Here is an 8,681-nt window from a genome sequence, read left to right as displayed (position 1 = left end):
AGGAAATCCCAAGCAGGCTCCATGCTGTCAGCAGGAAGCCTGATGCAGGGCTCAGACCCACAAACTGTGAGATCATGACCTGAGCCCAAGTCGGACACTCAACAGACTGAGCCACCCAGGTGCCCCTCCTAATGTAATATTAAAATGCAATGATTTCAGGGTCTCTAAGGCCACACTGTCCAACAGAAATGTGATGTGAGCCTCAGATGTAACATTTTTCAATTTTACGTTTAAAATTTTCAGGGGCGCCTGGATGACTCAGTCGGTTAAGCCTCAGACTCTTGGTTTTGGCTCAGGTCATGATGTCACAGTTTATGGGTTCGAGCCCCATATCTGGCTCCGTGCTGTTGGCTCAGAGCCTGCTTAGGATTCTCTCTCTCTCCCTCTGCCCCTCCCCACTCTCTCATTCACTCAAAATAAATAACCTTTAAAAATATATATAATATCACGTTACGAAAATTCCACCCCACCACACAAAACATTGGTCCTGGAGCCAAGGAAATTTTGACCTGGATGAACGTCTCGTTGGACCCCTTCGGTTTTACCCACGATGAAACTAAGGCCCAGTGAGAAGTGACCGGTTTGGCCGGGGTCACCCGGTGTCGCTGCAGAGCATGCACGTGATTTCAAACTGCTCCTGTGAAACAAGGACAGGTGCCAAACTCCCCGAATATCCCTCGTGCATTTCTGCCTCAAAACGAAGTATTCCAATGTCTCACAGCTGAATGCCAGCCTGGGGTGAGGGGGGTGAGGGGGGTGAGGGGGGCAGGTCCGCGGGCCCTGTCCCCTGGCGGAAATGGCTGGCTGTGCGCCCTCAGACAGCACGCGGCCCTGAAGAGGTCTGGGTCTGAGGTCAGCAAACTGGCAGACTGAGGCTGAAATCTGGCCCTCAGACCTGTTTTGATTGGCTCGCGGCGTCTTAACAGTTTTTTGAATCATTTGCCAACGTTCCAACATGAGGAAATGTCAGTAAAAAAAAATGGGTTCCAATTCTCCTGGAAACTTAGCTCTGGGGACCGGAGCCTTGTTTCCTGCCTGGCGCTCGGCAGCTGCTGCCCCTTGGATGTGGCTTCGCGCCCCCAGCCCCGCAGCCCTCTCTCTGCCTGTCCCCCCGCGGGGTCCTGCAGTGGCTCACAGCCGTAATCAGCTACATGTCCGGCTTTTCTCAGAGCAGAGGTAAGAGGAGAGGGAAATGGTTTCCATCCCTCTTTTGATCAAAAGGCAAAGAAATCAGAGCTACGCCAAGAAGACTGGGTGTCTCTGCGAAAAAACCCTTTTCTCCTCAGCTGCTCCCCCCACGCACCTCCGTCCTCACCAGGGACACTTGGGTTTGCCGTCTGATCTATTTGTTTCTGCTGCACCCCATGACAAAAGGGAAGGTGGCCATTCCAGCCATTTCCCATGAGGAGACTGAGGCCCTGAGAGGTGACCATCCTCCAGATACAAAGAGTTGGCTCTGGAGTGGGGGCCCCAAGGCCCAGGGTGTCTGAGGTCTGGGGCTTTCCAGTTCTAATGCTACAGGGCCAGGTCACCATTTGTTGGCCATTTGTTGGTTCTTGTGCCCCAAGGACAGATAATGTACCACAGGTGGGAGCAAAATTCAATACTCAGCCTCCCCCCGGCTTTCCTCAAGAGCCACATCCAGGCAGAGGAAGGAGAAAAACACAAATTAAGCCGGATTGAGGGCAGTCACCCCTGGTGAGATGTTTGGCTTGGCATTTCTGCCACCTTCTCGACTCTCCTCTGTTCCTGAGGACATCCCACCCTCAGGGCCCCGAGTGCAGTGCTGTCTCCAGGAGGTGGGGCCGGCCACACCCAGACGCCTGCCGCTTTCAGAACAGGCGAAGCAGGGTCCCAGACGAGGCTTGCCCTTGTGGGGTCAGCAGCCTGACTGGAACGGGGAGGCCCCCGGAGCCTGGGCTCCTCTCGGCTCCCCCACAGTGGTTGTGACAAGGGCACGGCAGGTTCGTGCCCCCAGCGGCTGGCAAAGCCCATTCACTTCGAGCCCTCAAAACTGATGAAACAACATGGAGACACATGTTTGCCCCATTGCCTGGACTGGAGAGTGATGCTTGCCGGGTAAAAGGGCAAAGGATGTGAGCCCTTCATCTCGCTAGGAGACGAGTGGGGACACAGCTCTGCAGTGGAGGGAGGTGGCCTGCCCTTCGACCAACCAGGTGAGCTGTACATGCAGAATCCTCATTTCTTTGCCGGGTTCACAGTCACAACATTCACACTTCCATTTGCCCATTTGTTTTTCCCCTCGGTTTGTTTACGGAAAAAGTACCACGCACGAATACGGAAAGATCGCTGGGTGAAAACCAGGAGCAGAAACAATGCGTCTAGAATGCTACTCTTATGGTGGGATGAGGCTGGAAAGAATCTTATTCAGGCTTGCTTGGATTTCCATCAAGAGGATATGAGGGGCGCCTGGGTGGCTCAGTCGTGAGCATCTCACTTATGGCTCAGGTCGCGATCTCACGTTTTGTGAGTCTGAGCCCCACATCAGGCTTCACGCTGATAGTGCTGAGCCTGCTTGGGAGTCTCTCTCTCTGCCCCTCCCTGACTCCCAGTCTCTCTCTCAAAAATAAATTTTAAAAAATTTAAAGGAAATATGGAAGAACACACAAGAAGCTAACAAAAGTGGTTGCTGGGGGACAAGGGAGAAGAATACATCTCAGAGTATACATTTAAAAAATAAAGTAAAATTTAAACTAAATAAAAAGACCAGGGGGGCCTGGGTGGCTCAGTCTGTTAAGCATCTGACTTCAGCTCGGGTCATGATCTCATAGTTCGTGGGTTCGAGCCCCATGTCAGGCTCTGAGCAGACAGCTCGGAAGCTGGAGCCTGCTTCGGATTCTGTGTCTCCCTCTCTCTCTGCCCCTCCCTGGCTTGTGCACACTCTCTCTCTGTGTCTCTCAAAAATAAATAAATAAACAGGTTTTTAAAAATACCACAGATAGGGGCGCCTGGGTGACTCAGTCGGTTGAGCGTCTGACTTCAGCTCAGGTCATGATCTTGCGGTCTGTGAGTTCGAGCCCCGCGTTGGGCTCTGTGCTGGCAGCTCAGAACCTGGAGCCTTCTTCGGATTCTGGGTCTCCCTCTCCCTTTCTGCCCCTCTCCCGTTTGTGCTCTGTCTCTCTCTCTCTCAAATATAAATCAACATTAAAAATTTTTTTTAAATAAAAATACCACAGATAATTCATAAATAGTTTAAAAAACAGAGGAGGAAAATCCACTATTTACCCAACTGCTGTCAAAGCACAGTCATTTGTGCTTATTCTCTTTCTGTTTTCATCCATCTGCTTTTATATGTTATATGTGCGTACGATCATAGGGCACATAAAATTGTCTCCTAATGAGTTCACTGAACATCATAAGCTCTTCCCAGGCTGCCAGGTGGGATTCATTTTGGTTACACACACATAAAATTCCGTCAGTTTTCTTCTTTTAAAGACCCTCGGTCTTTCTTTCTTGATCTCCACAGCTAACCCGGTTGATTAGCTAACGCTCATCACTCAGCAGATTCATGGCCGCAACCGAGTTTGACAGAAGAACAAAACAGAGACCGTGTCCTCCCGGGACACAAGCAGAAAGATAGAGCCGGAACCCACGCCTTTCCCCAAGACAACTGCGACTGTTGGTCCGCCTAACAGAGCTGGAGTTCCCACCAAGGGTTTTTAACACCCCTTAGAGCTAAGAGTTTAACATCTGTTTACTTTCTAGTTAGAAATTGTTACGGACTCCCGGGAAGTGGCAAAAAAGACAGAGAGGTCCCAAGTACCCTCCACTCGTTTTCCCCCAGTGGTTACATCTTACGTGAGTATAGTGGCCGAGGAATCGACGCGGATACAATGCGTGGGTAGAGCTGTACCCATGTGTACACATTCCCAGAGCCACCACCCGGGGCCAAGAGGTAGAACCAGTCCAGCTCCAGAGAGGTTTACCCTCCTACTGCCTCTTCCACTCGCCCATCCCTAATCCCTGGCAACCAGGAACCTCTTTCTCCATCTCTCTACTTTTGTCATTTCAAGAGCGTTGTACAAGTGAAATCATACAACATGTGACAGTTTGAGATTGGCTTTTGGGGGGCTACTCCAAATAAACGGTTATGAATATCCGTGCACAGGTTTGTGTGTGGACGCGAACTTCCGTTTCTCTGGGGTAAATGCGCCATTGCCAGGTCATGTGTCTGCTGAGTTTTTTAAGAGACTGCCAAGCCATTTTCAGAGTGTCGCTACCATTTTCCATCCGGTCAACAATGTAGGGGGGATCCGGTTTCCCCGGCACCCTCTACCAGCGTTTAGTGTTAAGCCTATGATGTCAGTGGGCCAATCAGAGCATCTCCCAGACGTGAGCTGGCGGTGTTGAGAGGCGCGTCCTTACTGGTGGGAGGTGTTTTACGTTTTGTTTTGTTTTGTTTTTTTTGTGCTGTATTTCTGATGTTTTGTCTGGGGACTTGCTGACAAGATTGCCCCTCGAAGAGTTGGCTAATGATTCTCCTGCCTTCCATATGCAGATGGACGACTCTAGAGCCCACCCACCCCCCCCAACCGCCTCCTGCCTCCTACCCGGGGCTCTTACTCTCTCCCTGCCCTTATCACCACAGGGCCCAGGACCAGACACCTCCTCCCCAGAGCTCTCTGAAATTGTTCCAAATCAGCAATCCCAAACCTGCTTAGCCTGCTCGTCCATAGTACAGGCTCTTGCCCTCCCTTGCCTCCTGCCCCCTCTGCCTCCTGACCTGCGGGCCCTGCAGGACGTGGTGAGCCCCCTCTTGGGGACCCTGAGTAACAAACTATCTTTCCAATGGCAATCGTCTCCTGATCGGTTGGCCTCATCACATCTGAATAATAAAACCCACATTTTAAACAGGAGGACAGGGGCGCCTGGGTGGCGCAGTCGGTTAAGCGTCAGACTTCAGCCAGGTCACGATCTCTCGGTCCGTGAGTTCGAGCCCCGCGTCGGGCTCTGGGCTGATGGCTCGGAGCCTGGAGCCTGTTTCCGATTCTGTGTCTCCCTCTCTCTCTGCCCCTCCCCCGTTCATGCTCTGTCTCTCTCTGTCCCAAAAATAAACGTTGAAAAAAAAAATTTTTTTTAAATAAATAAATAAACAGGAGGACAATGTAACCTTGTAGCTGCTGGTGGCCGCCCCTCATTCCCCCCTGGGACCTAGACCCACCGGAAGAAACACAAATGAGAAGCACACTGTGTCCTCACGGAATCCTTTCCGGCCCCAGATGCACCGGTACCTGAAAAGCACCCCAGACTTTCCACTCGCATGGGCTGTCACCTTTTTGTTGCTGTTGGGTTAAACTCTCCTGAGTTGGACTGTCCGCTCCTGGCCCCTGGACGGAGGCACAGACCGGCCATGGTGCCCCCTCCCAGGCGCTGCCCCTGCTGAGACACAGATTCCCGGGAGAGCTGCACAAACAGTCCCGACCTGGCCGCAAGCAGGCAGAGAAAGGTGTTGGCAGGTGTTGGGTCCAGGGTCCAGGTGGGAGCGAGGAGAGCAGCTCTCCCGGCTGCTGTGCTCTCACCTGTAGAAGAAACGATTAGGCTGGACATCCGCTTGGACCTTCCCCGCTCGTATCCACAAATTTGCTAAAGTGTTCACTTCAGAAGAAAAATAATACATTTGACCCTTTAGCAACACGGGCTAGAACTGGGCAGTTCCCCTTACAGGTTTGGGTTTTTTATAAAGTACAGTGCTGTGAATGTATTTTTCTTTTATGGTTTTCTTTTTTTTTTTATGTTTATTTGTTTTTTGAGAGAGAGAGCGCAAGCAGGGGAGGGGCATAGAAAGAGGGAGACACAGAATCCAAAGCAGGCTCCAGGCTCTGAGCTGTCAGCACAGAGCTGACACGGGCCTCAAACTCATGAGCCACAAGATCATGTCCTGAGCCAAAGTCGGACCCTTACCCCACCGAGCCACTCAGACACCCCTTCTCTTAGGATTTGCTTAATACCTTTTTCTTTTCTCTAGTTTCCTTTGATGTAAGAATACAGTATATAACACATACAACATACAAAACACATGCTAATTGACAGTTTGTGTTTTCACTTATGGCTTCCAGTCAACAGCAGCCTATTAGTAGTGCAGTTTTGAGCGAATCAAGGTCATAGTTGGATTTTCATCTGTTCAGGGTTGGGAAGGGAGGTCAGTGCCCCTAACCCCCTCCCCGCCAGCCTCCCACATTGTTCAAGGATCACCTGTAGGAGCTGGCTCTTACAGAGAGCCCTCTCAGCGAGCCAGGCACTGTGCTGAGTTATTCGTATACACGAATTCACTTAATCCTTATACAGCCAGCCGCATGAGGGTCGTGATTATTCCCATTCTGCAGATGAGGAACTGAGGCTCAGAAGAACGAAGGCCAGGCTCGTGAGTGGAAGAGCTAGGATCAGACCTGAGCAGCCAGGCTTGCGAGTTCTTGCTGGTGACCACCTCTGAGCCCTGGGCCTCCTTCTCCCGGGCTCCCTCCAAAGGAAACCCTCCTGCGTCTGACCAAAAGCTGCATTCTGTTTCTTCAGCCTCTTCTCTCCGAGACTTAATCATCTGCGGCGTATCTTCTCCTTGCGATGGGGTTACGTCCTGATAAACCTGAAAATCTTGTAAGGCCGAAAAGGCATTTACCACACCTCACGTGCGGAACACGATAGTTTGGCCAACCCTCGGGTCAATGAGCTCGGAACACGTGTCCGAGTCTGCAGTCGGGTAAAATGGTCTCACACAGAACCTGTTTCATAAGAAAGCGTTGGTTATCTCAGGTAATGAAAGCGAAGAAAAGGATGGGGTGTGGGTACAGACGGTTGTCAGTGTGTCCGTGGTTGACCCTCCGTGACCCCTGGCTGACTGGGAGCTGCGGCCACTGTGGGCCCAGCATCGTGGGGGAGGGTCGGGCTGCCAGGGAGCCTGAGAGGAGCCCCCAACCATTAGAGCAGCTGCACCAGACAGGAAACTTGTGCCTTGGAGCTGGCAAGCAAAGTGAGGGGCTGTAACAATAGCCTGGAAAGCTCCTGCACCCAGGCTGATGGGGGTACATGATTCTCAGGAGCAGCGTGCCCCACAGCGACTTGCCGACCCAGAAGGGCAGTGTGAGGGCTCCGTGAGCGCCCACAGTCATGCCTGGGGCAGCAGAGGCAGGAGTGTGAGTTCTCACTGTAACGCAGCTCTTAAAGAGGGCAGACACCCTCAATCTGCCCTCTGCAGGCCCAGGGGGAGGGTCCTGCTCCCCACCCCCAGCCCCAGGCTCTGGAAAGTGCCTGATGAGCTCCTTCCTCAGAGGCCCTCCCTGGAGTGGAACTAGGCCTCCTAGCCTGGAAGGAAGTGACTGGGGACCAGTCCTTGCCTCAACAGGGAGAAGAGGTTTCTAAATTCTGAAAGGGGCAGATGTGAGACCCAGCCTTGTGCTATGTCCTCTTCCCTCTGGTGATGGAATTTCTCACACTGTTGGCAGTTCTGGGACTGCTGTGGTTTCAGATCCCCCTTTACCAGCCCCTTCAAGTCTGCCTTTGCCCAACACCGCCTCCACCACATGGTGCACACACCACAAACGCCCGCCTGTCGCGGGCCACCAGTCGGGACAGTCACTCCACGAGTGTCCCTTCCAGCTTCGTGTGGTCAAGCTGCCCCTTGCCCACGCCGCCAGGAGGCTTTCCGTCAACAGGGTGAGAAACCCCTTCCAGGGCTGACCTCCGAGGAACTTTGCCAAGGCGGCGGCACTGCGCGCCCTTACCACCAGGGGGCGCTTTAAGTGAAAAATTCCCGGGCAGCTCCTTAGAGCCCGCAGGCTCTCCAGCAATTTTTCTAATGCTCACTTCCCACCGCAGAGTATACAACCCGCACTACCCACCCCCCCAAAAAAAAAACATTTTCCTGGTCTCACCCTTACACTTTGCCACTTATTCACCATGAAGTTGCCTTCTATTTCAGTAGAATAATTTATGGCTCACATGGTGGGGGGAGGGGTGGCGGGATCTTTCCTCCGGAGCCACAGGTCAGTTAACTCTCTTCACATGGGGTGTTTAGGGCACTTTCCTTCAAAACTGTTGGCTTTTCAGGAAACTGAGTCACAGAGAGACTTAAGATCTCTGTGCCTCACTACCTACCCCCCCCCCCCCCCCCCATCTGCACGAAAGTGATCAGATTCCTTTATAAAGTCTTCATGAGGATTAAGTCAGTGATTATAGGTAATGTGCTTACAACAGTGCCTGGCTTACAGTAAGTGCTTACTAAATGTAAGTCTTCCTGGGCGTCGTCGTTGTTATTTTCATGCCTCCTGGGCCTGGCTGTAGAATTTCCTCTTTGGCTTCAGCTCCCCATGTTCAGGGGGGCTCCCGCAGCCTTTCAGCCACAGGGGCTCTTTGGAGAGCCGATGCTGGGTGGGGGGTAACAACTTTCCTTCTGATGTTCTGAAACCCAAGCCACTAGCATGCGGTGGGGAAGCTTCTGACCCAACGCTCCTGAGGAGCTCCCCCTGGGTCCCAGGAAGGGAAGGGGCCCAGGACACCCGCAGGCCTCCAAGTTGGACGGTCCCAGGGAGGGGGGTCTCTGTCCTGAGCAGAGCTTACACCACCACCTTCCAGATCCTTGGCAACTAAGGGCCTGGCTTAGTTCATCTGCAGGACCCAGGGTCTTGTGGACTAAATACGACCGCTGTCACACAGGTAATCTCCCAAGG

This window comes from Felis catus, chromosome D3 (assembly GCF_018350175.1).
Source record: "Felis catus isolate Fca126 chromosome D3, F.catus_Fca126_mat1.0, whole genome shotgun sequence".
Lineage (NCBI taxonomy): Eukaryota > Metazoa > Chordata > Mammalia > Carnivora > Felidae > Felis > Felis catus.
Note: the sequence above shows the minus strand (reverse complement) of the source record.